The sequence below is a fragment of the Dermochelys coriacea genome, chromosome 3 (assembly GCF_009764565.3).
Source record: "Dermochelys coriacea isolate rDerCor1 chromosome 3, rDerCor1.pri.v4, whole genome shotgun sequence".
Lineage (NCBI taxonomy): Eukaryota > Metazoa > Chordata > Testudines > Dermochelyidae > Dermochelys > Dermochelys coriacea.
The window spans coordinates 19,168,148-19,192,116 of NC_050070.1; the positions used below are offsets into that span (position 1 = coordinate 19,168,148).

Below are 23,969 nucleotides of genomic sequence, written 5' to 3' on the forward strand. Positions count from 1 at the left end.
TCCCATCCACCCTCCCTCCTTACAATCCACTCAACTTCCCCAGGGAAGTTCCCACACTGAAGACCCTTACAACCTCCCTCTCTCCCTCCGCAGAAAAACTCCTACCTTCACTGACCCAGCCATATGTGTGCTCCAAAACATTCAGCGCTGGTGTTTGGTCTGCATGTCCTCTGATGCAGGCTGCCTGCTCTGAGAGGCACTCACAGCATTAGGGAGTGATTATTTAACCCCCTTTTCTCCCTCTTTGGGGAAAGCGGGCTTTATTGTTGAATGACTGTGCACAGTTTAATAAAAAAGGTGGTAAATGATCTGGGTTTTCTTTGTTGTTGTTTTGTTAATTGTGCCCAGCTAGCCAACAACGCATCCCACTATTGACATTAAAGGCTGATGAAGTTGTCCTTGGCAAAACGCCCTCCTGCAGGAGGGGCTTGCTCCCTTCCATATGGACTCCCAGAAGAAGGGATTCCCCTACTGTAAAGGAGGAGGGTGTGATACCCGGAGTTACATGGGAATTCTCCTCTCTGCAGGTAAGGAGAGTTGTGTCAGTGATGTAGAAGTAGGTGGGACAATCTAGGCCTATATGATTGATCTATGGAAGTGGAAAGTGCCAATTCACTTAATCTTAATACTCAGGCAGGGGGGAAAAAAACCCTAGGAAAGAAACAAAACAAACTGCTGGTTTTAGGGTACCACAATTGAAGTTACTAGCCCACCATGTCTCTCACAGACCACTCGCCTTCCACCACACTTCCTTCTTCCCACCATACCATCTTGTTTGAAACCAATTCTCCAAGTGTCTGGATAAAAATGAAAACAACACCTCAGCTTCATACACACTGAGGCCCAGCCATTGCCCCCAGGGTATCAAGAACCTCAGTTACCTGGCAACCACAGCAGGTAAAGTCCTGTGAAACACAACTGCATTGCACACCTGGCCATAACTGACAGGATCCCCATGGCACCGCAGTATTAATCAGCCACAACAGAAGTGGCTAGAGTGTTGGTAGCAGGATGATTGCACTGCTCTGCCTTAGGCCAGTGGATGGAGAGAGAGGGAGAAGCTTTCCTACAGGCCACATGTTTACCTTAGTCATTTCTTCAGTGATGGATAATATTTGACAATTGACGTCCTACAGGATTGTTTCCCCATTAGTTAATGTGACCAGCTGACAGATTTCTCCAGTTGTCAATACTTTTAAGAAAATCTTGACCCAAAAAGGAGTTGTGTGTGGGTGGTGCGGGGGTCATTGCGCTACTGCTACCCTTACTTTTGTGCTGCTGCTGGCAATGCTGCTGCCTTCAGAGCTGGGCAGCTGGAAAGCGGCGGCTGCTGGCTGGGAGCCCAGCTCTGAAGGCAGAGCCTCTGGCAGCAGCAGCGCAGAAGTAAGAGTGTCTTGGTATGTTATTGCCATCCTCCTGCACTGCTTCTGGTGGGGTGCTGCCTTCAGAGCTGGGCACCGGGCCAACAGCCCCCGCTCTCCAGCCACCCAGCTCGGAAGACAGTACAGAAATAAGGGTAGCAATACCGTGATGCTTCTAAAATAACCTGGCAACCCCCTGCAACTCCCTTTTGGGTCAGGGCCCCCAGTTTGAGAAATGTTGGTCTCCCACATGAAATCTGTATAGTATAGGATAAAAGCACACAAAAGACCAGTTTTCATGGTCCGTGACATGTTTTTCATGGCCATGAATTTCTTAGGACCCTAAGTAGTACACTACAATCTTCCAGAAAGCGTATGCTGTGTTTTTGTCTAACTTCTCTGTGTGCATGCCGTGAACATAACACTCAAGTCAATGGGAGCTGTAGGTACGCTGCATCTTTGAAAGACAGCCCACTTTTTTGATGCTTAAATGAGGATTTAGATATCTATTGTTATGCATGCTTGAAAATGTTGCCCTTTCTCAGAATGGTCTGGGCTTAGTATAAAACCGGGAAGGTTTTGAGGGCTTGTCTCCTCTTTAATTTCTCCAAAATATTGGTCAGGAAGCTGCAGGGATCTGTAAGACATTGCAGTGATGCTTGAGGGTACAGTTGTGTCTCTAACCTTGGTCACTACTCTTCTTTTCATTATGTGGAATTCCTTTGGGGTTTGTGGAATCCTTGTGTTGGAGCTGCCCTGCTCAGCCAAGCCTAGCTTTTCTTCTGGCACCATATTCTTCAGCAGCATAAATATTAATGTGCTTGCAGAAAATTCACCACCTTTTGTACAGTATAGGAGTGCTTTGTCCCATTGGATTTCATTACCTTATCTGTCCCACTATTGATTTTGTATTTTCTGCAACTTTGTTTGAGCACTAATGTTTCATCCTATGCTTTCGTTGCAGTAAAATTGGGCTAAGAACCTAGATTTTTATGTGCATTCACTCTTTCCTCAGGGAAAGTTCTAATTGGGTCATCATTCTCATTGACACATCCCTGGTGGCTATGTTTGCTCAACATCTGGGTTGCATGCCACAGTATATCACAGAATACTTTCTGGTAAACCCAAAAGATTATCCATAGAAATCAGAAGTTCAGTGGTCAGCTCTCTTTGGGAATGTTAGGGTTCTTAATGACTCAGGGACAAATCCAGAATAGTGCTGAATGATTCTTGCAAGGTTCTAAGCGATCTCACCTTCTAGAGTTGAAGGACTTTGAACATTGTGGTTGGCACGCAGCACTTTTGCAGGATATGGTTGTAAGTGCCTAGTAAATGTTTGGCCCATTCTGCGCCTCATTTAAAAGTATCAGGAGATATGGTTCACAAGCTTTTCCATTCTGGGATCCCCTTTTTCATAACAGAATCCCCCTATTATTGTCTGGGATCTACCTAGCAATTTACAACCATTTAGCAATAACTACTGTGACACCCTTCATCTACAGGAGTCCATAGGCCAGTGTGGTAGATGGAAGCATATTTGATTATTTTCATATTCAATATTTTTCTCAAATTGAAAATATATACAGTGTCTTAAAATAAAGGATTGTTTACTGTGTGTTGGCCAGAATCTAGCACAATGGGGCCTTGATCCTGATTGAGGCCCGTAGATGCTACTGTAATATCAACAATGAATAGTAATAGTAAATATCTTTAATCATAAAATAAAAACCTGTAGGGTAATCTAACAATATTACAGTATCTAAGCCACTTTGGAAACTGTGTGATTAATAGAGGAGTTCACCATTTCAGTAGTTTTTGCTGAAAATTCTATAGAATTGACAAAAAGAAAAGGAGTACCGGTGGCACCTTAGAGACTAACAAATTTATTAGAGCATAAGCTTTCGTGAGCTACAGCTCACTTCATCGGATGCATTTGGTGGAAAAAACAGAGGAGAGATTTATATACACACACACAGAGAACATGAAACAATGGGTTTATCATACACACTGTAAGGAGAGTGATCACTTAAGATAAGCCATCACCAGCAGCAGGGGGTGGAAAGGAGGAAAACCTTTCATGGTGACAAGCAAGGTAGGCTAATTCCAGCAGTTAACAAGAATATCAGAGGAACAGTGGGGGGTGGGGTGGGAGGGAGAAATACCAGGGGGAAATAGTTTTACTTTGTGTAATGACTCATCCATTCCCAGTCTCTATTCAAGCCTAAGTTAATTGTATACAGTTTGCAAATTAATTCCAATTCAGCAGTCTCTCCTTGGAGTCTGTTTTTGAAGCTTTTTTGTTGAAGTATAGCCACTCTAAGATCTAAGATCTCTCATAAAGAACCAACCTTCCACACAAACTTTCTCGTGGCTGGACTTTACAAAAACTAGACAAGCCATTTACAAAACACACTTTGCTTCTCTACAAAAGAAAAAGGACACTAAGCTATCTAAACTACTATATGCCACAAGGGGCCACAACAATGGTTCCCGTAACCCACCCAGCAATATTGTTAATCTATCCAACTATACTCTTAGCCCAGCAGAAGAATCTGTCCTATCTCGGGGCCTCTCCTTTTGCCCCTCCACCCCCACGAACATGATACAGTTCTGTGGTGACCTAGAATCCTATTTTCGACGTCTCAGACTCAAGGAATATTTCCAACACACCTCTGACCAACATATTAACCCACAGAGACCTTCCTGCCAACACTACAAAAAGAAGGATTCTGGGTGGACTCCTCCTGAAGGTCGAAACAGCAGCCTGGATTTCTACATAGAGTGCTTCCGCCGACGTGCACGAGCTGAAATTGTGGAAAAGCAGCATCGCTTACCCCATAACCTCAGCCATGCAGAACACAATGCCATCCACAGCCTCAGAAACAACTCTGACATCATAATCAAAAAGGCTGACAAAGGAGGTGCTGTCGTCATCATGAATAGGTCAGAGTATGAACAAGAGGCTACTAGGCATCTCTCCAACACCACTTTCTACAAGCCATTACCCTCTGATCCCACTGAGAGTTACCAAAAGAAACTACAGCATTTGCTCAAGAAACTCCCTGAAAAAGCACAAGAACAAATCCGCACAGACACACCCCTGGAGCCCCGACCTGGGGTATTCTATCTGCTACCCAAGATCCATAAACCTGGAAATCCTGGACGCCCCATCATCTCAGGCATTGGCACCCTGACAGCAGGATTGTCTGGCTATGTAGACTCCCTCCTCAGGCCCTTCGTTACCAGCACTCCCAGCTATCTTCGAGACACCACCGATTTCCTGAGGAAACTACAGTCCATTGGTGATCTTCCTAAAAACACCATCCTAGCCACTATGGATGTAGAAGCCCTCTACACCAACATTCCACACAAAGATGGACTACGAGCCATCAGGAACAGTATCCCCGATACTGTCACGGCTAACCTGGTGGCTGAACTTTGTGACTTTGTCCTGACCCATAACTATTTCACATTTGGTGACAATGTATACCTTCAAATCAGCGGCACTGCGATGGGTACCCGCATGGCCCCACAGTATGCCAACATTTTTATGGCTGACTTAGAACGCTTCCTCAGCTCTCGTCCCCTAATGCCCCTACTCTACTTGCGCTACATTGATGACATCTTCATCATCTGGACCCATGGAAAAGAAGCTCTTGAGGAATTCCACCATGATTTCAACAATTTCCATCCCACCATCAACCTCAGCCTGGACCAGTCCACACAAGAGATCCACTTCCTGGACACTACGGTGCTAATAAGCGATGGTCACATAAACACCACCCTATATCGGAAACCTACTGACCGCTATTCCTACTTACATGCCTCTAGCTTTCATCCAGATCATACCACTCGATCCATTGTCTACAGCCAAGCGCTACGATATAACCGCATTTGCTCCAACCCTCAGACAGAGACAAACACCTACAAGATCTCTATCATGCATTCCTACAACTACAATACCCACCTGCTGAAGTGAAGAAACAGATTGACAGAGCCAGAAGAGTACCCAGAAGTCACCTACTACAGGACAGGCCCAACAAAGAAAACAACAGAATGCCACTAGCCATCACCTTCAGCCCCCAACTAAAGCCTCTCCAACGCATCATCAAGGATCTACAACCTATCCTGAAGGACGAGCCATCACTCTCACAGATCTTGGGAGACAGACCAGTCCTTGCTTACAGACAGCCCCCCAATCTGAAGCAAATACTCACCAGCAACCACACACCACACAACAGAACCACTAACCCAGGAACCTATCCTTGCAACAAAGCCCGTTGCCAACTCTGTCCACATATCTATTCAGGGGATACCATCATAGGGCCTAATCACATCAGCCACACTATCAGAGGCTCGTTCACCTGCGCATCTACCAATGTGATATATGCCATCATGTGCCAGCAATGCCCCTCTGCCATGTACATTGGCCAAACTGGACAGTCTCTACGTAAAAGAATGAATGGACATAAATCAGACGTAAAGAATTATAACATTCAAAAACCAGTTGGAGAACACTTCAATCTCTCTGGTCACTCGATCACAGATCTTAGAGTGGCTATACTTCAACAAAAAAGCTTCAAAAACAGACTCCAACGAGAGACTGCTGAATTGGAATTAATTTGCAAACTGGATACAATTAACTTAGGCTTGAATAGAGACTGGGAATGGATGAGTCATTACACAAAGTAAAACTATTTCCCCCTGGTATTTCTCCCTCCCACCCCACCCCCCACTGTTCCTCTGATATTCTTGTTAACTGCTGGAATTAGCCTACCTTGCTTGTCACCATGAAAGGTTTTCCTCCTTTCCACCCCCTGCTGCTGGTGATGTCTTATCTTAAGTGATCACTCTCCTTACAGTGTGTATGATAAACCCATTGTTTCATGTTCTCTGTGTGTGTGTATATAAATCTCTCCTCTGTTTTTTCCACCAAATGCATCCGATGAAGTGAGTTGTAGCTCACGAAAGCTTATGCTCTAATAAATTTGTTAGTCTCTAAGGTGCCACCGGTACTCCTTTTCTTTTTGCGAATACAGACTAACACGGCTGCTACTCTGAAACATAGAATTGACAGTCACCTCATTTGAATTCAGGAAAGAGATTCCTGAGATACATAATCTGAAATGTATATAAATGTCAATTTATAATTAGTCTACTGTTGCTCCACTTATATGCAGTCAAAGGAATACTAATCTGGCAGTTAAAAAACAACGTGACTCCCAGAGAAGAGATTTCTGATGATAAATATATATGCACTGCCTGTGCATAGCTGATGTGTTTATTATGTATATATTTGGGTGGTAAAAATACCAACACCAATAATGCTTTACTGGAACATACTGTATATATTTTGTCATGAACTTAATTAGATTTATAGGAGGACAATACACAAAGTCTATACAGCTGCTAAGTATTAATCATTAGCATACTGTTATAATGAACTAAACTGTCAGAGATTGGGACAAGTTAGACAATGCTTGTGAGAGGCTTAATGAGTTATGTATTACATCAAATCTGGATATATTCCTTTTTGGTACACTAAACCGATATTCCAAATATGTCCCTGGGGTAACTCAATTGTCTTCTGCAGAGTTACACCAGTGATGTTAGCCTCATTTATCTTAAAATGAATGCGACTTATATTTACTATTTTCCCATGCTAGTTTTTCTAGTTTTCTAGACTTTCTGAGTTTCTTCAAACAGTTTGTATCAGGGGATTATTTTTTGAACAGAGAATACCAATGTTTTATTTAAATTCTAAACAAACACAGTTTTTCGGCCCATATAAACCTAAATCTCCATGCTTCTGAGCATGTCCTTGAAGGTGCTGAGCACTCTCAGTTACAGAACATAACATAAGAATGGACATACTGGATATGACCAATGGTCCATATAGCCCAATATCCTGTCTTCCAACAGTGGCCAGTGCCAGATGTTTTAGAAGGAATGAACAGAACAGGACAAGTTACTGAGCGATCCATCCTGTCCCAGGTTCTGTCAGTCAGAGATTTAGGGACACCCAGAGCATGGGGTTGCATCACTGACCATCTTGGCTAATAGCCAATGATGGACCTATCCTCCATGAACTTATCTAATTCTTTTTTGAACACAGTTATACTTCTGGCCTTCACACTGTCCCTTGGCAATGAGTTCCACAAGTTGACTGTACATTGTGTGAAGAAGTACTTCCTTATGTTTGTTTTATACATTTACTTGCCTAGCCAATTTTGTGGCATTTTCTGTAGGCCACCTCACTGCCATTGAAAAGCCGTGGCCTGACTGAGTAATTGACACGTGGAGGGAGGCCTCATTTTTTTGAAAGATAGGATTAGGGAAGGCACTCAGCCAGGTTTATTGGTCTTTCAACACAATTGTAGTGCCCTGGCTTCATGGTTACAGGTACATTAATACATGAGTGACCAGTGGCAAGGAGTGACTCAGTTAGCAGTGAGAATTTTTACTATTTCCTAGGCCTTTGGTTTAGGAAGGTTTTGCACCAGGCCCAGTGGTCTAGGCACTCTCTATCTTTACTACCCTAATATCTCTTTTTTGAGATGGGGAGAGGAGAGCTGCATGCAGTATTCAAGTATTCAGTTCCCAATGATTTCAATCAATGATCGAAGAGATGACAGAGAGATCACAGGAGATGACAGAGTTTAGCACATCACAGGAGGCATTTGGAAGATTCTGGGCCTAGTCCTGGACCTGGTAAAGACAATGGCAGAACTCTTACTGACTTTCGGGTCTGCAAGACTGGATCCTATATTTTCACAGAGTCCCAGTGAATAATTCAGAGTAGTAAGTGAAAAAGTCTAGATCCTCAACTACTGTTAGTTCATGTAGCTCGATTGTCTTGAATGCAATAGATCTATGCTGATTTATAACAACTGATGATCTGGCCCAGAGTTTAGAACTGAATTATTGTACCCAATATGCACAGGAGAAATCACTAAAAAGACAACTTTTGCTGACTGTGACCAAACAGATGCCATATATATTTCCTGTTTTAACTAGAGGGAAATACTGACTTTTTAAATGGTAACCACTATATTTCCTTATTGTCTCAGAGTAGCTTTTGAGCTTTAGGCCATTTAATGTATATCCTGTTCTCTAGATCTTATTTCATCCTTTGAAATATATTTTGAGCCTAGATTTTCTTTGGATGGCTTTTGGGGATAACACAGGAAACTGTAACACATTATGGCTTCTTTTTCTGACCTCTATTGAGTTACGTAAGTGTATGATGATATGATTCTCCCGCTAAACCCCTACATGAAATCTAGGTAGGAATTTAACCATCAGAACACCAGTGTGATGGAATGCTTCGGAAATACAACTGATAGACAGGGTTTGAGTGAACAGTTGTATGTAAAAATCAAATTTGGGGAATTGGATCAAGTGTACTGTGCACTTTAAAGCAGGCACACCTCCTATTTCCAAAAGGCATGATCCTACATCCATGTACATCCAAATCTCTCACTGAAGTCAGTGGTAGATTTTGGTGTGCAAAGAATGCAGGATTGGGTCCAAAATAGTGTGTGTTGACAGAATGTTCATAACAAGAATTTGTTTCCATGTACTCACTAAAGGTGAATTTTGAGTACTTAAGCGTTGCATAGACCTTGTAATAGCACTGTATAGAGGGTTGAATTTTATCCTCCCGATGAAATCCTGGTTATATACATAGCTCAACTAACCAATGTGATCAGAGTTGTGTTAGTGCTGAAATCCTCATTCCTAACATGTTGTCATAGATGCACACACAGAGTAATGGAAGTGAATTATCTCATAGTGTGTACATATGGGCTAACCTGGAGTACGCTGTGAGTTATTATCTCCCCATTGCCTTTAAATACCTGTTAAGAGAACAAGGTGAGCTGGTTTGTTGCAATTTGTGCTAGTCCTATTCTTCAGCTGTCTCCTTAATTAGTCCTGCTGTGTGGCTGAGACGCCTCATAGGCCATAATGCCACAGCTGAGCCCTAAACTTATAATACAGCAATTAACCTTGCACATTCCTGCATGAATGCCTGGCATGACCATGCAGAATGTAAGCATTTGCATTTGGCAAATGAGTGGCTATTGTTTTAATCAGGGAAGCTTGTGCTTTCCAGAAGGGATGGCCCATTCGTCTTTGCAGCCCCTCGAGGTGGTCCAGCCCTGGGTAGAGCCCAGCAGTGGTGAGCAGTGAGAGAGATCATTTTTATGGCACTCCATACTCATTTTCATTCTGTAGTCTAAGGATTCACAATCCTATGGGAAAACTATTAAAGATGGAATTAATGTTCTGAAAGTGAGGCTTTTATTTATACATTTGAAGTCTTCATGGATGGCATGAGTAAGCACAGCCTTCTGCATATTCACTCTGAATGCTATACGCCCCAAAGGTCTCAACATGAATGAGACCTCAGAACATTAATAAGGTTTCTGATTTGCACTCAGTGTGGTTTTGGCAATGAGATCCAGGCTGCTCATAATTTATGGCTCTGTTTTTGCTATTGAAAGCTGCATTTTCCTTTTTTTCTCTAGCATATTGTGGTAAGCTATTTCAGACTCACCCAATCTTATATTCAGTGTTACTCTGGCATTGTTCACCCCTTGAGTAAATCTCCTCCCAGTCCTTCAGCATAGTGGCAGTCAGCTTTCCACTGCATGAGAGGCACTTCAGCACTGAGCAGAGATGCAGAGAACCACTAAAGAATTAGGAAAAAGGAAAGGAGTACTTGTCGCACCTTAGAGACTAACAAATTTATTTGTGCATAAGTTTTCGTGAGCTACAGCTCACTTCATCGGATGCATTCGGTGGAAAATACAGTGGGGAGATTTATATACACACACAGAGAACATGAAACAATGGGTTTTATCATACACACTGTAAGGAGAGTGATCACTTAAGATGAGCTATTACCAGCAGGAAGGGGGGGGAAGGAGGAAAACCTTTTATGGTGATAATCAAGGTAGGCCATTTCCAGCAGTTAACAAGAATGTCTGAGGAACACTAGGGGGGTAGGGTGGGGGGGGGGGAGAAATAACATGGGGAAATAGTTTTACTTTGTGTAATGACCCATCCGCTCCCAGTCTCTATTCAAGCCTAAGTTAATTGTATCCAGTTTGCAAATTAATTCCAATTCAGCAGTCTCTTGTTGGAGTCTGGTTTTGAAGATTTTTGTTGAAGGATAGCCACTCTTAGGTCTGTAATCGAGTGACCAGAGAGATTGAAGTGTTCTCCAACTGGTTTTTGAACGTTATAATTCTTGACATCTGATTTGTGTCCATTTATTCTTTTACGTAGAGACTGTCCAGTTTGACCAATGTACATGGCAGAGGGGCATTGCTGGCACATGATGGCATATATCACATTGGTAGATGCGCAGGTGAACGAGCCTCTGATAGTGTGGCTGATGTGATTAGGCCCTATGATGGTGTCCCTGAATAGATATGTGGACACATTTGGCAACAGGCTTTGTTGCAAGGATAGTATTTGCTTCAGGTTGGGGGGCTTTTTGTAAGCAAGGACTGGCCTGTCTCCCAAGATCTGTGAGAGTGATGGGTCGTCCTTCAGGATAGGTTGTAGATCCTTGATGATGCATTGGAGAGGTTTTACTTGGGGGCTGAAGGTGATCGCTAGTGGTGTTCTGTTATTTTCTTTGTTGGGACCACTAACCCAGGAACCTATCCTTGCAACAAAACCCGTTGCCAACTGTGTCCCCGAATCTATTCAAGGAACACCATCATAGGGCCTAATCACAATGGGATCACGGAGGGTGGGGCGACTGACGACATGGCTTACAGGGCTGGCTTATTTAGGGAATTAAAATCAACAAAGGGGGTGGCTTTGTGAGAAACTGAATGGCCGCCTCAAGGGTAGAACTCGAAATTGGGTTTAGCAGGCCATTGATTTCACAGAGGGAGGGAGGGAGGGAGGAGAAAATGAATACAAAACAAATCTGGTCTATTTCTTGTTTTGAGCCACTTCATCTATCTTTATACATCTTGCTGGCAGCAGACTGTGCAGTATGACCGCTAGCCATTGTCACCTCGTGGGTGCTCGGCAGAAGACGGTGCAGTATGACTACTGGCCATCATCTTCTGCTAGCTGCAGATTAAAAGACAGTGCACTGCCGGTAGGACTCAATCGCCATGAGACGAAACAAGGGAAATTACCTGGCTGAGTCACTCCCATGTTTGCCCAGGCGCCCGGTTAAAAGAGCATCCAGGACTATGTCGATGACGGCTACCAGTCATACTGCACTGTCTGCTGCCAAAAGGTAATAAACTGCTGCTGTGTAGCAATGCAGTACCATGTCCGCCAGCACCCAGGAGACATTAGGTGATGGTTAGCTGAGCAAGCTCCATGCTTGCCGTGGTATGGCATCTGCACAGGTAACTCAAGCAAAAAGGTGCAAAACGATTGTCTGCCCTTGCTTTTACGGAGGGAGGGAGGGAATGGGGGCCTGACGATATGTACCCAGAACCACCCGTGACAATGTTTTAGCCCCATCAGGCACTGGGATTTCTACCCAGCATTCAAATGGGCGGTGGAGACTGCGGGAACTGTGGGATAGCTACCCACAGTGCAAACTTCCAGAAGTTGACGGTTGCCTTGGTACTGTGGACGCAGTCCGCCGACTACATGCACTTAGAGCATTTGTGTGGGGACACACACACTCGACTGTATAAAAACGCTTTCTACAAAACCTACTTCTATAAATTCGACCTAATTTTGTAGTGTAGACATACCCTATCAAATTTATTTGAGCATAAGCTTTCATGGGCTACAGCCCACTTCATCGGATGCATAGAATTGAACATATAGTAAGAAGATATAGATATATATATATATATATATATATATATATATATATATATATATATATATATATACATACAGAGAATATGAAAAGGTGGAAGTAGCCATACCAACTGTAAGAGGCTAATTAATTAAGATGAATTATTTTCAGCAGGAGAAAAAAAACTTTTGTAGTGATAATCAAGATGGCCCGTTTAGACAGTTGACAAGAAGGTGTGAGGATACTTAACATGGGGAAATAGATTCAATATGTGTAATGAACCAGCCACTCTACAAGGTAAAACAAAATACTCCTTCACTGGCTCAATCCAACAGGTACAGTTGGAGTTAGGTCCCTGAGAAGGCCAAGCTTTTTCATTAAGGCAGGCAGGCAGCCCAGCCAGCCAGTCAACCCACCCACCCACCTTCCCACAGAACTTCCAGCACTTTTATTTTGTCTGCTGAGCCCATACTGGCTGCTCCTGGCCCTTCTAGCTGCTGGAGGACTAGTTTTTGTTGGTTCCACCAGCAGCTCATTCTGGGTGGACTCTCTCAGCAGCTCTTGGAGGTCTGCATTCACTGCTTACCCCTCCCCTACCAAAAAAGAATGACACCTTCTTAGGGCAGGGTGGGCCAAGGTGACAGGGCCTCCAGCAGGGAGCATCAAATGCCTGGTACACCCTGTCATAGGGCACCATCTAAACATCAATTTATTTTAAGAAGTACATTGAATTCAGCTATTGTTTGTACAGGGTTAAAACTGAAGTCCACTAGTGTAGTTAAGAGCAGAATTTGGTCACTGAATTTGATTTTTGTTCTCTCCTAAGCAGCACTGATGAATTTAGAAGTGAAATTCATTCAGCTTTCCTAACTAGAAACAATCATTTGTAGCATAAGACAGTTTGCATAGAGGAAGAAGATTAAATATAGGCCTTTACAGCATCAAAATGCCTGCTCTGTAGAGCAGTGGTCTCCAAACTTTTTGGATCGCTCTAGGAAAGCAAAAAGAAGAAGAAGAAGAAGAAGAGGAGCTGTCGCCGGCATTCTGCCAAAGACGGAGTGGGGAAGAGCTGAGCTGCCGCCGGCGTGCCACCGAAGAATCAGAGGTCCAGGAGCACTGCTGCCGCCGTGCTGGGCATCCCACTTTGGAGACCACTGCTGTAGAGGGCCCTCAACAGAGGTGAAGATTCATGCATGGGGCAAAGTAGGCCACTGACAGCAGGGGAAGAACTATAGGCAGAGTCAGGGGGACAAGTAAACTACATGCCCCATTTCCCTTGGAACCCAGTGAGGAATGTACTGTAAAATTAATAGAGAATGAAACTATATTAAATTTTGTGCATTCCCTTTCTATATCATGGACCTCCATCCCCAACTGAGCCTGTTAGAATGAGCTATATTAAAACAATAATGATACAGATTTAGAGGAGAACCCCAGGCCTGGGATATAGCACAGAGGCACCTAGCATTCACATGGATTGCTGATGGGTCTGGACTTCACTTTGTCTACATAAAATGAAATGCAGACTTCTCTTAGATGAAAAGTGGTATATTTGTAAGGGTCTGATCCTTTAAAATATTGAGCATTCCCTGGGAGGTACTGACTGTTCTTGAACTCAGATGCTCAGGATCTTTCAGGATTGAATCCTAACATTGCACAGCAACAATGCACAGTAGTAATTTTAGAATAGTAAAAGACTAATTTTATTATTTACAAGACAGCTAATTTGTCCTAGGTCCTATGGACTAAGTCCTTAATATGATATCCACTTACAACGCCAGTGAAAATTTAGGTAATTTGGCCAGAACACTAGGGATATACTCTTGTTACAAGGGCCATGACATCTTTAATCCTTCCTGAAGACAACAATCCTCTGTAATAATTATTCACAAACGTTCTATTTCAACATCATCATAATATTGCTTACTAATGTATTAATATAAAAAGATTGGAATTTTGTAAAGTTTTCACTTAACAGCTGGATTATATAATCATGTGTTTCCTATGCCTTATCTAAAAGGTGGCATCAGAACAGCCCTCCGTTATAGCATGCTGGAGCGATGAGTCAATATTAGAGCTGATAGAAACCTGGAATTTTCATCCCATCAGAAACCCTGATGTTTTGACATTTGTTTTCAGCCTGAATCAGAACAAAAAGTCAAAATGTCAAAACTTTTTCACATATCAAAAAGTCCTGATAGTTTTTGTTTCAGAAACATTTAAAAGTTTCATGTCAACATTTTGGATCAAAACAAAAGTTTTGACATTCCTTTGAAATGAAACATTTTGGTTTGTTGACCCAAAATGAAAGGTTCAAGTTTCTAGTGGGTATTAATCTCTGCGTCTCTCTGCGCTGCAGCAGCGAGTCATAGGAACAGTAGTTCTGAGTGCCTCATACTCCCATTCTCCCCAGGGGCTCAGCTCCCTTGCTGGACGATATTTCCCAGAATGCACCATGGTCTCTCCTGGTACTTCCATTGATTCCCATGACTCACTAAGTTATGTTGACTCCAGCTCTGTCCTTTCAAGCCCCAGTCATTTTGACATGCCTTGGGCTGGGGACCAGGAGAGACTAGCACAAAGATAGTTACATTGGCATTATGCCAGAACAGGATCCCTCCCCCGGGGAAATAATCATCAGTCCTTTTAGGGTGATTTAAGATGCCTTTGCACTAATGGATCTTTGCAGGGTGCAGCCCATCAACTCTGTTGGTAAAATGTAGACACGGTTGACCAGATTTTTCAATATTTAGTATTTACTGATTCACCATAATTCCTCCCCTCCCCCCAACTTTCAAAGGTCTTAATACCCCAAAAAAACAAATAATGAATTGTGCCTGAAATAGACTGGCTAGCCATGATGAGCCTGTGTCTTGTAAGAACGGAAAGTACTATAACTTTTGGTTTGTTTTCAGAGCACAGACAGCACACCTCTGAGATAACTGTAAGCTGGAAGGGAATGTGGGGGTATTGGCATGCACATAAATCCACTGAGCATCCCATTCTGCTTCTGGGATTCCGAAGACAAGAACTGCCATAACACAGAGCTTTTGAAACTGGAGCAGGAAAAGAAACTCATCATCAACATGTTGCCAGCTGCTGAGTGTATTCAGTGTGGAATTGGCGCTAGAAAACAGGGTCCTGCAAGTCATGTCTATTATTCACCTGCCTGAAGGAAATAATCCTTGGTAAAAACTAGCTCAAAGTTTCTTTTTATAAACACTGCACTGATACTGTCAGTTGTTGTCAACAAATGCTATATATATATATATTATTGATACTATATATATTATTGGATATAATTTCTAATATCAAAAGATTGTAATTGTGTTAATGTATCCATTAACAGTGTGCTTACAGTATGCCATTTGCACATACAACTGATCAGATCTAAATAAAAAAAGTTCTGATTGACACTTTGATTCGCTGCTGTATTACTCATTTTTATTATGGAGACAAGGTAGGTGAGGTAATATCTTGTATTGGACCGACTTCTATTGGTGGAAGAGATCAGTTTTCGACCTTCAGAGCACTTCTTTAGATCGGGACAATGTAACCAGTGGTCTAAGCTAAATACAAGGTGGGAGAGATTGTTAAGCATAAGGGGCTGACACATGCTATAGGAGACCACTTAAAATGAAGTTGGCAATTAAGGGCTAGCAGGCAGTAGGGGGTGTTACAAATTATTGTAATGAGCCATAAACCCCGTATCCCTGTTATGTCTGTTGTTTTTAGTATCCAGCAGAGTGATGAATTTAAGTTCCCAGGCTCATCTTTTGAAGGCTTTTGTGCAAGTTTCCTTTGAGGATGAGGACTGAGAGGTCACACACAGAGTGATCACTTTGTGAAAAGTGTACATCCACCAGTGTCGTAATTATCTGGTTTCACCCACATAGTTGTCACTGGGGCTTTTGATGCACTGGATAAGGTACACCACCTGTTGTGATAGGTATGTGTAGAACCCATGGAACTTGAAAGGTGTGTTGTGGGTAGTATTGATCATCATAGCTGCTCTGAGCTGGTGTGTCCTGATCTGTGGGGAGCTTGCTTCTGATGATGATCTTTGTGAGACAGGGGAATTGTTTGAAGGCCAGAAATAGGGGTTTGGAAAATTATTTTTTTCAGGATGCAGTCCCCATCAAATATGGGTTGTAACTGTTAGGTGATAGCCTGTATGGGTTTTACGGGGGTGGGGGGGGCAGTAGATGACAACTAGGGGTTGGTGTTTTGATTCTGTTTTTTCCTATATTGAAGCAGGTTCTTCTGGGGTATTTGGATGGCCCATTCCGTGATACAACCTACTTCTCTGGTGGAGTGTCCTTGATTAGTGAAGGTGGTTTTAAGTGTGTTTAGGTGTGTATCCCAGACAAACAGCATGCAACTCTTTATGTGATGTGTACTATATGTGTGTGTCAATATAAGAAAGACTTGTTGGCTGTGAAGTATCACTGCTGATTTCAACAGCTACACCTAACATATATTTATGATTTTCAGTTCAAATCAATAAAACCTCACCAAAACAACTAGCAAGGAGTTGTTTATAGACACACCTGGACAACACATTACATTTACCATTTGTGGAGTACCGATAATTGTTTGCAGAAGAGGCTGGCAGGCAACACCTCTCACTGGAGTTGATTCAAAGCAGCCCAAGTCTTCCAAAGGGACAGGATGTTTTTTTTTAAATAGAAATCAAGGTGGATAATGTTTGAAGGACCCACAAAAATACTTTGTATGCTTTAAAAGTGATTCAGAGTATTTATCTTAAACTAAACATCAAAAATGGAAAAAATAGAGAAGAGACCAATTGCACTTGTTAACGCTGCAAGTGCTCAGCACTTTTGAACATGGGGCCATTGTTTTAGATGCCTAAATAAGGATTTGGTGCTTAAGTTCAGGCGCCAAAGTTTGAACTTTCAGTCCACTAATGATATGCTTTGGACCAAAGTATTTCACATCCCTCCTCCATTTTTTTTATATAGAACCAGTTCTGGGCCTTTATGAAGTCATGGGGGCCTCAATTAGTCAACAAACAAACATTTTAAATGCAATTAATTAAATATTTATTTATATTTCTAACAAAAAAATCATCTATCTGAAGCTCTAGGTGCATGAAAATTCACACCATAAACAAATATACTGATCAGTCCCAGTTAACCCAATATCAGTAATGTGTACATAAGGTCACCAAACTCTACTGGGTCAGTGGGAGCCATCTCTTCTTAAAGTGTTGATCAGACCTGGCTCTCTTGATAAATTACTGTATATTAGCAACTATTCCAGGCTGAGTTTCATTTATGTCTCTCTCCACTCCTTGAGACTTGCTTCTCCTTTGCAGTTTATGATGTCACTGGAATATTTCTGAAAGTTCCTCATTATAGACTTGATTGTTACAGTGGTAGGCTCAGAAGCGCTATAGCTAAGACTAAATTTATTTTTCTATGTATATTTCTTAGAATATTAGTAATGGTGAAAGATATTGCCTGAATACAGTTGAACAAAATACCATCCATGGGATAGTATGTGAAGCAAACATACGACTCTGAGGCTCTTGTAAGGGGGTGGATCACTTGATGATTACCTATCCTGTTCATTCCTTCTGAAGCACCTAGCATTGGCCACTGTGGGAAGACAGGATACTGGGCTAGAGGCACCTTTGGTCTGACCCAGTATGGCCATTCTTAAGTTCTTATGTATTGGCAAGGGGTCACAGAAATATGCAGACATTAAGGACCCCGGGACTTCTTAAAGTGAAAAAAGAACATGCATGTTAGCAAATTGTTTAAGTCAGAAAACCTACAGAAAACCTACTTGATTCTGATTTAAAAAAGCACTGAACATTCTCAGTGTGAATTCTTTCTTTATGGTTTATGATAGTGGATTGGAACCTGTTCCCACTGAAGTTGCTGGGAGTTCTGCCATAGACTTCAACTGGAGTAATAGGACCAGTCTAAGGGTCTCTTGTAGGACAATAAAGAATAGTTTAGTTAACTGCATGAGAAGATTTTTACAAAATAGCAAAGCATAAAACCATGCAGACTGGAAGCAGAGAATACATAAAACAAGCATCTCTAGACTTTGCTCTTTCCATTTTTCTACTTCTATGGCTATAAGATTAACTGTCCACAGCAGATCATCAGTATTCATTTCTTATGTACCTTAATTAATCACCTTTTTGCTTCCTACTGATGGTTGTCATATATTTAATCCTGAGATGTTTAATCCTCTTTTTGAGCCTATAGGGATATTCCATTTTCCATATCAGCAGACCAGTTTCTGAGCTTTACTTGTATATATATCTCCAAATAATTAGTTTTAGTTATTTCTTTTTCAGTTTTATGCAGCTGCTTTTCTGCTCCATTGTTTCTTCTCAGTTATCCAGAGGGTTGGATTTTAAGCTGTCTCTGGGTTTCAGTGTTTTCAGTATTATTGAATTCCATGCCTGTCTTTTTTCTTAAGCGAACATCAGTGTCCCAGATACATGAACAACCTGTTTCTAATTTATTTCTTTTTTTGACAGCCTTGATAACTGTCTCCACTTTATTGTTTGGGAGTGTTGACTGTTTTTCAAAACAACTTCTACAGGCCTAAAATCTTTTACTTTATTTTGTGTATCTTCTTTGGCATCATTACTTTTACTGCTATCTATATAGCATCATAGAGATGCACAGTACTTTGAACATGCGAAATTTAAGTCTTCACCTTGCAGAACTTGCAGTCAGAAGGCAACAAAGACGGATGTAAGATAAAATGTGATGAGTGGATATTTTAGTTGGTAGGCAACGACAGTGACATCTAAGAAATCAGGCTCAATTTGGATTAATTTTGGATAGATGTCCCTGAAATCCATATGCTTTTCTGCTGCTTATTTGAATTCCCCAGGTACACTGAGTTGGCAGCATAAGATGGGGCTTTCATAAGAGAGTTCCATTATTCTCTCTGTTAGGTTGAAAACACTGAAGGAACAAGATGTAAAGAAACTCAGCAAAGATCATCCCTATTGATGAGACTGTAGTCCAGTTTACATTAAATAGTTTCTTAATCTCTCTGATGTGTCAGCCAGCAAAGATGCCAATTATAATTATGGAGGTTTTAACATAGGAGTATAGAGTATATATATAGGAGTGGCCGTACTGAATCAGACCCAAGGACCAGCTAGTTCAGTATCCTGTCTCCAATAGTGGACAATACCAGCTTCTTCAGAAGAAAGTGCGAGAAAACACTGCAGTAGGGGATGGTGATTTTGGTTATCGGATAGCCAGCAGAGAAAGTTTCTAACATTAGGAGGTTAGAGGAGGTTGGTTTATACTGACAAATGAAGGTTTATTATCCCTTCCAAAACTATTCATTCTTATTTTAAATATTTACTGTTATAACTCTGTATATTCCTGTTATCCATATAAATATTTAATCCTTTTTTAGAATCTTGTTAAGCTCTTGGCCTCAGTGGTATTTTATGGCAATAAGTTCCAAAAGGCTATTTTGCATTCCCTTCTGGAAATTGGATTGACAGCATCAGCTGAATACAGAAAAAGCCACTGAATATCCATCACATGATACTACTTCTGAGTGAAACTTTTGTTCTAATATTGTTCCAATAAAATTTGGCCCTTTTTAATATCAATATTTTCATGAAAATATTTAAATTTTCTTGAAATTTTCTGTTTGTTTTCATTTCAAAACAAAGTTTCATTATTTATTGTTATTTTAATGTATTTTAATTTTTCAATTTTTTTGTGGGTTAGTGTCAAATTTTGTTAGGCAATGTAGTCACACAGTGGGATTCGTCAAAATGGAAATGCTTTATTTTAGAAATTTATGATTCTAAAAAACCAACCAGCAAAATTGAGAAAAACATTAGGTGAAAATTTGGTAAAGTGACAAATTAGTTTACTTTGAAAGCTAGACAAAACTTTTGTGGATTTTTTGTGTTATATTTTTTAACTAACTCTATACTGTAACAACTTTCAGCGTTTCAACTCTTTCATCCTATTCAATATCTACACAAACCCATTAGACGAGATCATGAGACCTCATGGCCTCAAATGCCAATTCTTTGAATGCACGCAATGCTACATATCCTTAACATTAAATGCTAACAGAGCTATCTCTCAGTTATACCAGTGTCTACATGAAAAGCAATTACTTGAAAATAAACTAAGACAAAAGTGATGCTAGTCGGGAGATGAGAATATTGCAAAGGACTTACAAAATTCACAGTATCGCCCTCAGTCAAGGGTCTCTGCTCTCTGATATCAAGAGAGTTCCCAGCCTTGCAGTTCTCCATTGCTGTGCTGAACTCCCAGATATTTGCTTTAATGTATGACTGGCCAAGAGACTTCACCCTGCTACACTGAACAGTGGTGTCTTCTAGGGATAACTGTACAAAGGAATGACGACAGACTGAGAACTCCAGCAGGATCAAAATGTGGCAATTCTAAGCAACAAAGGATGACATGAGCTTGTCATACTAGTGCTTGGGGCTCTACAGCGGCTTCATACTGAATTATTAATTAAATTCAAAATTCCAGTCCTAACCTCCTAAGACTTTAAGAGGCTCTATTATCTGAACTACAATTTGCACACTGCAGCGTATTAAAAACAATCCAGGAATTAATTCTGATTCACTATAAATGCAGCAGAGATGGACATAAACCACAATATTCACAGCCATATCTAAACGTGGAGGGAATTTCAGATCTAGGGGTCAGCAGCCAAGTCTGGATGGAAATTTAATTGTCCACACAGTTTGGGAGCGTTTGGATGTCGGGTTTCCAATTTGTGACCCGTCTGAAAAACGAGGCATTCACTATATTAGAGTTCAGAATAAATGGGCTCCACTACATTTTAAATATAGCATAGTTTTAATAATGCAGGTGTAATAATAATTTAATTTTTCTGTATCAATCATACATTCTACTTATTTTGATATCAGTCACAGATGTCAAAAAGTCCTTTAATCACTACTGGCCATTCTGACAAAGAGAGAACAAAATCATGTATGAGAATTTTGCAACTAGTTTACTTATATAGACGTACATATTATACTTTTAATTTTATTATATTTAAAGTAGGGCTGTCAAGTGATTAAAAATATTGTCATTAATCACACTGTTAATAATAGAATACCATTTATTTCAATATTTTTGGATGTTCTCTACATTTTCAAATATATTGATTTCAATTACAACACACAATACAAAGGGTACAGTGCTCACTTTATATTTATTTTTTATTAAAAGTATTTGCACTGTAAAAAAGACAAAAGAAATAGTATTTTTCAATTCACCTAATGCAAATACTGCAGTGCAATCTCTTTATCATGAAAGTTGAACTTACAAATGTAGAATTATGTACAAAAATCCCTGCATTCAAAATTTAAAGATGTAAAATTTTAGGGCCTGCAAGAACACTCAGTCCTACTTCTTCTTCAGCCAATTGCTCAGACAAACAAGTTTGTTTACATTTGCAGGAACTAATGCTGGTGATGGCTTATCTTAAGTGATCACTCTCCTTACAGCGTGTATGATAAACCCATTGTTTCATGTTCTCTGTGTGTGTGTATATAAATCTCTCCTCTGTTTTTTCCACCAAATGCATCCGATGAAGTGAGCTGTAGCTCACGAAAGCTTATGCTCTAATAAATTTGTTAGTCTCTAAGATGCCACAAGTACTCCTTTTCTTTTTGTCCACTTCTTGTTTACAATGTCATCCGAAAGTAAGAACAGGTGTTCTCATGTCACTGTTGTAGCTGGTTTTGCAAGATATTTATGTGCTAGATGCGCTAAAGATTCATATGTCCCTTTATGCTTCAACCACGATTCGAGGGGAAATATGTCCATGCCGATGACAGGTTCTGATTGATAACAATCCAAAGCAGAGCAGACTGACACATATTCATTTTCATTATCTGAGTCACATGCCACTAGCATAAGGTTGATTTTCTTTTTTGGTGGTTCAGGTACAGTAGTTTCTGCATCAGAGTGTTCATCTTTTATGACTTCTGAAAGCATGTTCCACACCTTGTCCCTCTCAGATTTTGGAAGGTACTTCAGATTCTTAAACCTTGGGTTGAATGCTGTGGCTATCTTTAGAAATCTCACATTGGTACTGTGGCAAATTGCCAGCACTACTATGATGGGTCTCGCACTTTCTCTTCTTGGTGGTGGGGGGGGGTTCAGGGCACCATTTCTTGCCCCTGAACTGGGGTATTAACTACCCCACTAGTGTTCTAGAGGAGGAGAGTGGAGAGGGAGGGATCCAGGCCCGCCCTCTACTCCAGATCCCAGCCCAGGGGCCCTAGGGATAGCGGTAAACCACTAGAACTAGCGGTTCCTTCCCTTGGGCTACTTCCATCTCCTGCCCTTCAGCTTGTGGGGCTTCCTGCCCTCCCTCTGCATAAACCAGGTGTCCCTTTACCTAGGGTCTTGGTCTTCTTAGCCCACCACAGCACTTCTCCAAACTCTCCTCTGCTTCCCTCCAAACTGCTCTCTGCTCCAACACCAATCCACTCTGTTTCAACTCCTCCAAACTGTTCTTTGTTCCAACGCCAATCAACTCTGCTTCAACTCCTCCAAACTGCTCTCTGCTCCAACACCAATCCACTCTGGTTCAACTCCTCCTCTTGTCTGGTTGAAACGGGGGGAGGGGGGGGCGTTATCATGTGACTGGCTTCAGGTGCTTTAATTAATTTATAGCAAAATTTTCTTCCCTCTACAGAATAAGGCTCCCTTCTAACACTCTCCTGCTGCCCTCTGGCCATGCTGTATCACAGTACCTTCTTTGTGTTTTGTCAAATCTGCAGTGAAAGTTTTGTTAAAATGAACAACATGTGCTGGGTCATCATCCGAGACTGCTATGACATGAAATACATGGCAGAATGCGGGTAAAATAGAGCAGGGGACATACAGTTCTCCCCCAAGGAGTTCAGTCACAAATTTAATTAACGCATAATTTTTTTAACGAGCATCATCATCATGGAAGCATGTCCTCTGAAGTGGGGGCCAAAGCATGAAGGGGCTTACCAATGTTCTCAGTGGTGGCAGATGACAGAACCAGGAGCAATGGTCTCAAGTTGCAGTGGGGGAGGTCTAGATTGGATATTAGGAAAAACTATTTCACTAGGAGGGTAGTGAAGCCCCTTAGGGCAGTGGTGGTTTTTAAGGCCCGAATTGACAAAGCCCTGGCTGGGATGATTTACTTGGGGTTGGTCCTGCTTTGAGCAGGGGGTTGGACTAAATGACCTCCTAAGGTCTCTTCCAATCCTAATCTTCTATGATTCTATGAATGACGGTTAAAAAAGTGCTGTGCAAATGCCTTTCTGGTGACATTGTAAATAAGAAGCAGGCAGCATTATCTCCTGCAAATGTAAACAAACTTGTTTGTCTGAGCGACTGGCTGAACAAGAAGTAGGACTGAGTGGACTTGTAGACTCTTAAGTTTTACATTGTTTTGTTTTTGAGTGCAGTTATGTAACAAAAAGTCTACATTTGTAAGTTGTACTTTCGTGACAAAAAGATTGCACTATAGTACTTGTGTGAGGTGAATTGAAAAATACTATTTCTTTTTTATCATTTTTACAGTGCAAATATTTGTAATAAAAATAATATACACTTTGATTTTAATTACAACACAGAATACAATATATATGAAAATGTAGAAAACATCCAAAATATTTAATACATTTCAATTGGTATTCTATTGTTTAACAGTGCGATTAAAACTAAGATTAGTATTTTTAATCACAATTTTTTTTGAGTTAATAGCATGAGTTAACTGCGATTAAGCAACAGCCCTAATTTAATGCAATGAGAATA

General features: G+C 41.1%; 1 long non-coding RNA gene across 1 annotated transcript in view; it reads left to right on the forward strand.

Annotated features, from left to right (window-relative positions):
* LOC122459208 overlaps positions 1-15,513 on the forward strand; it is a 33,116-nt gene extending 17,603 nt beyond the window's left edge. The window contains exons 2-3 of the long non-coding RNA XR_006279728.1: positions 13,149-13,332; positions 15,069-15,513. This is a non-coding gene — a long non-coding RNA (uncharacterized LOC122459208). The remainder of the gene's footprint in view (positions 1-13,148; positions 13,333-15,068) is intronic.
* The last annotated feature ends 8,456 nt before the right edge of the window (positions 15,514-23,969 follow it).